This window comes from Rhincodon typus, unplaced genomic scaffold (assembly GCF_021869965.1).
Source record: "Rhincodon typus isolate 14 unplaced genomic scaffold, sRhiTyp1.1 hic_rhity00015339, whole genome shotgun sequence".
In the NCBI taxonomy this organism is placed as follows: Eukaryota; Metazoa; Chordata; class Chondrichthyes; order Orectolobiformes; family Rhincodontidae; genus Rhincodon; species Rhincodon typus.
This window is the reverse complement of record NW_025980977.1, coordinates 1-5,489: the sequence shown is the minus strand read 5'-3', so window position 1 is coordinate 5,489 and position 5,489 is coordinate 1. Positions and strand designations below refer to the sequence as shown.

General features: G+C 44.5%; 1 non-coding gene across 1 annotated transcript; it reads left to right on the top strand.

The window, feature by feature from the left end:
- The first annotated feature begins 5,023 nt into the window (after nt 1–5,023).
- Nucleotides 5,024–5,096, top strand: trnar-ccg. Its single transcript has one exon. It is a non-coding gene; the product is annotated as a tRNA-Arg (tRNA).
- Nucleotides 5,097–5,489: the final 393 nt, after the last annotated feature.

Genomic DNA, 5,489 nt, shown 5'->3' with positions numbered 1-5,489 from the left:
CTGAGTCCACCCCGGCCCTCTGGAGAGCCAATCCACTTTTACCTGCACATCTCTGGACTGTGGGAGGAAATGGACATGCTGACCAACCATTTACTGTAATCTCTGCACTATTGCTATTGGCCAGACACCAGCTTAGAGTCGTAAAGGTGGGTGGTGAGACCGTCTGTATCAATCAATCCTTTGTTCCAGGCATATAGTTCATGACCTTATTACTCCAATTGCTAAATCTCATTTTCCACTGCCACATCTCATGTTGCTTTCATGTACAGGAAGTGAGGCAGGTCAGGTATATGACCAATAGTATTGAATTCTAAGTAGGGCATGGGAGATCATCTGGATCCACAGGTATATAGAAGCATCAGACCAGTCAATACAATACTTGAAGGCTTGGTTTTGTTGCTGAAGTGTGAAATATGTTCAATGTATTCTTTGAGCCTGTTCCTGAATCACTGTGCAGTGTTCTGACAGGAAGGGGATTAACCAGGAAGAATACCGACTCAAGTAATGCATCGAATTATCCCAAAATTCTCTGAGAGCTGTAAGTCAACTGCTTCCCTCTTGTACATTTACAGGATAACTCACATCAGACTGAAATTGCCTCCCAACTCTGTGATGACACAATGTTGGGCAGAAGCACTGTGAGACTGGCAAGGCAAAGACAGTGAGAATTTGTACACTGATCCGGAGTTCGCAAGACTTGGCTGCTTCTGTGATAGAAAAGTTTACTGTGACAAGAGCCAAAAGTGTTTGGCAACAAAACTCACCACACCCCAGGTGGGACTTGAACCCACAATCCCTGGCCGAGGAGGCCAATGCCTTATCCATTAGGCCACAGAGGCCCTGCTGTAGGCTGTCCTCTTATATTAATAACAAAAGTTGTGGCAATGACTTAGTCATACAGCCACAGATGAATACAGCACAGAAACAGGCCCTTCAACCTAAACTGGTCCATGCTGACCATGGTGCCCACGCAGCGAGATCCAATTGTCCACGTTTGGTCCGTATTCCGCTAAACCCTTCCCATCCATGAAACTATCCAAATGCTTTTTAAATGTTACTATTGTACCTGCCTCAACCACTTTCTCTGGCAGCACATTCCATATACGCACCACTCTCTGCATGAAGAAGTTGCCCCTCAGGTCCTTCTCAAATCTTTCCCCTCTCACTTTAAACCTATGCTCTCTAGTTTTCAATTCCTCATCCCTGGGGGAAAAAAAACTATAAATATTCATCCTATCTGTGCCCCTCCTGATTTTATGCACCACACCGTTCATTCTCTTACGTACCAAGGATTAAGGTCCCATCTTGGCCAACCTCTCCCTACAACTCAGGCCTACTTGTCCTGGCAACATCCTCTTAAATTTTCTTTGCACAATTTCCAGTGCTACTGTGTGAGTTGACAGGCACCAACTTGCTGCAGTCTCTCAACAATTGATATTGTTCATCAGTGGGTAATATGTTCAATTCCGCCTGTACCTGGGTCCATTCAGCAGGACATCACTGATCGCAGACACTGGAGTAGCAGCTGTGGGCAGATTTATTTTGCAGAATCCATTCCATCTCCATCAGCTTAACAAGAGCACTTCAAAGGGAAGGTTTCTCTGCACCTTGCAAAACCCAAATACACACACACACACTCACACAGACATGCATGCACACAGGAACGCACACACCCATGCACTCACAGACAAACACACACCTACACAAACACACACACACATGCACATACAAATACATGCACACTCACACACACGTACACACACATGCGCACACACACACACACAGACATACACATGAACATGTGCACACACACACATACAAATACACAAACACACACACACAGACACACATGCGTACATACATACACACAGACACACACATATACATACATGCACACTCACACACATACATACACACACACATACATACACACACGCACACACAGACAGACACCCACACATATATGATTAAGACAGAAAAAACGCAAATAGTTTGACACAGTTCCTGAGGATGGACAATGAACAGAGACAGAGTAGACAACATTCTGAAAATCCAAATGCCACTCCACAATCTAGAAAGTTACTTTTCTCTCACAGTGCTTTGGACCTTTGCAATGATGATATGCTACTGTCTATAAGGTGACACTTATCCCTTGATGTGATGTCTGATCAGGTATATTTCTAACTTCTGTTGTAGAATTTCTCTCCCGGAAGCTTTCTTGCTTTCTCTGTCTTTTTCCAACACGTTGAGAGTATGGGAGATATGGAGCTTTCTGTCTGCAGCCTCTGGATGTTCTCTCCCTCTTCTGCATTGACATTTATTGATTGATTGATTTATTGTCACATCTACCGATATCCCGTGAAAAGGTTTGTTTACGAGCGGTACAGGCTGATCACAGCAAGAAAAGCATCTACAGATCAAAAAGGCTTAGGGGCATACGGGTTACATTGCAGATTAAATTATTTGAGGCTAGAATCCATTCAACAGTCTGATACGACCGGAAAGGAGCTGTTCCTGAAACTGCCCGTGCACGTGTTCAGGCTTCTATATCTTCTGCCTGACAGACAAGGTTGTAGGAAATCATTACCAGGGTGCATTGGGTCTTTGATAATGTTGGCTGCCTTTCCACACCAGCCAGCTGTGTAGGTATAGTCTTTGGATGGAAGGTTGGCTTCTGTGATGGTCTGGGCTGTGCACACCACCTTCTGTAGTTTCTTATGGTCCTGGGCAGAGCCTACGGGTCAGGAAGGTGAGGATCCAGTTACAGAGGGCAGTCAACCAATCAGGAAACTTTTGTCAAGCTGAATTTCCTCAACTTCAAATATCCTTGGTGTTGCTCAGTGTCACCTTCTCCCTCTTACTGCTTCCCAAGAGCATCATTGTGTTGCACAGCTCAACAATACACAAGACCTGATTTGTTTTTAAGTTCCAGTTATATCAGTCCAACTCCCACTTCAGTTTATGGTCCCAATGGTGAGAACAACATGGTCTCCTTACAGCAGAATGTCAGAGGTTTGTGAGTGTTTGTGATTGGAACCACAAAGGCCTCCAGAAGGAGCCTGGATCAGTTCAGTGTAAACAGGCAGAGCCAACAGGCTTTGGTCGAAAGGAAATCACCTTGAGCTAATTGCTTGAATTCCTTTGAAGAAGGAATGTGTTTTGTAGAGAAAGCGAAACCAGTGGACGCACTGAGATTTCCAGGGGGCATTTAATAAGGAGTCACATCAAAGGTTCTAGAGGCAGACAGTCAGGCAGAACAGAAGAGGACCTTCAGCCCATCAAGTCTTCGCCAGCCTATCCACACAAATCCACTCGGTCCACAGCCTAGAATGTGATGACGCTTCACGAGCACATTGATGCACTTTTAAAGGTTGTGTACTTTCCTGACTTAACCCCCCTCCCCCTCCCAGGTAGTGCATTCCAGATTCCCACCAGCCTCTGGGTGATAATGTTTCTTCCCAATCCCCTTTAAACCCTTTAAGCTTAATATTATACCCCCTTGTTATAGACCCTACATCCATAGGGAACGGCTGCTATCTATCCACCCTATCCATGCCCCTATAAACTTATTGACCTCTATCAGGTTTCTAGCCCAACCCCCTCATCCTGCTCTGCTCCAGGGAAAACAACCTGAGCTTATCCAGCCTCTCTCCATCTCTGGAATGCTCCATCGCAGGCAACATCCTGGGGAAGCTACTCTGCACCTCCTGCAGTTCTGATTCTTTTGCCAATTACATAAAAACAATTGCAAACAATAAAAGCTCATGGTAAAGGGGGTAACACACTGACCTCGATAGAAAATTGGCAGGTGAACAGGAAGCAGGGCGTAGGAAAAAGTGGGTCTGTTTCAGCCTGGCAAGATGTGACAATGATATGTCACAGGGGTCAGTGCTGGGTTAAAGTATGGAGCTAGCTAAATTTACTGATGACACAGAGCTAGGTAGGAAAGTAAGTTGTGAAGAGGACATAAGGAGACTGCAATGTGGGAAAGTGTGTGAAATGGAAAGTGTGCCATTTTGGCAGAAAGAATAAGAAAGAAGCATATTATCTGAATGGTGAGAGGTTACAGAGCTGTGAGATGCAGAGGGATCTGGGCATCTTTGCGTATGAATCACTGAAGGTTAGTGCGCAACTGGAGGAAGTAATCAGAAAAGAACTCATATATTGAATTTGATACTTCTTTGACCTTCTCTATAGCTGTAACACTATATTCTGTGTTCTGTTCCATTTCCCTCAGGTACTTATGTTAGGAATAATTTGTCCGGTTAACACACAATGCAATACTTTTCACTGTATCTCTATACATGTGTTAACAATAAATCAAATCAAGTCAAAAATGCTGTGGTGTACTGTGAGGGGAATTGAAAGCAAGAGTGGGATCGGTTCTGCTTCAGTTATACCAGACATTGGTGAGACTGCATCTGGAGAACAGTGAGCAATATTGGTCACAGCATGTACAGGAGGACATTAATGTGTTGGAAGCAGTTCAGAGAAAGTTTGCTCGACCTGGAATGAACAGAGATCCTTATGGGGAAAGGCTGGACAAGCGAGGCCTGTATTGTGTGTGGTTTAGGAGTGTCAGAAATGACTTAATTGAAGCAATTCAGATCCTGAGGGGACTTAAATGGGTGGACGTTGAAAGGATGTTTGGTCTCGTTGGAGAATCTACAAATAGGAGTCAATGTTTAAAATTAACGCAGCGACCATTTCAAACAGAGATGAGGAAAGATGTTTTCTCTCTGGGCTGTGAATCTTTGGAGTTCTCTTTCTCAAAAGGGTGTGCCTTCAGATTCCCCATCAATGAGAAAGACAGTGGATTCCAACATGAGAGACAAAGAGACACAGGGATCACAAGATCACACAGTGAGGTTTTTTCAAGGTCATAAGGGAGTGATGTGGTTTTGACACTGACCACAGAATTCAGGTGAAGATGATTATTTAGAAAAGGAGAGAGCAGGTACCCCAAAGGACACAAAGAACATACCGATTACTGAAAAGCACATTGCAGGTCAGGCTTTGTGTGGCCCCAGTGGCTTAATGGATAAGGTGCTGGCCTCCGGAGCCAGAGATTGTGGGTTCAAGTCCCACCTGGGGCTTTAGTTTGGTTTGCACTGAGGGGAAAGCTGAAGTACCTTCTGTGATTTCATTATGAATTTCCAAATCATACACCACAGAAGGGCACTATTCTGAAATAAATCAGCAAACTCTGGATGCTGAATTTCTGACCCATAAACGGAAAGGGCTGGGCAAACTCAATAAGTCAGGTAGCATCTGTGGAGAGAAAGCAGAGTTAATGTTCTGAGTCTGGTGTCCATTCTTCAGGACTGGGGACTGTTGTGGCAGTGTTAACACTGTGAGGGAGTTTTCCCAAACAGACATACATCACTGCACTTGTCTATCGCCACGTACATTTTACACTAAAAGATCCTCATCCAATTCCCACTGAAATGTTAGGGTTGTTGTGGATTTGTTGGGCCGAAGGGCCTGTC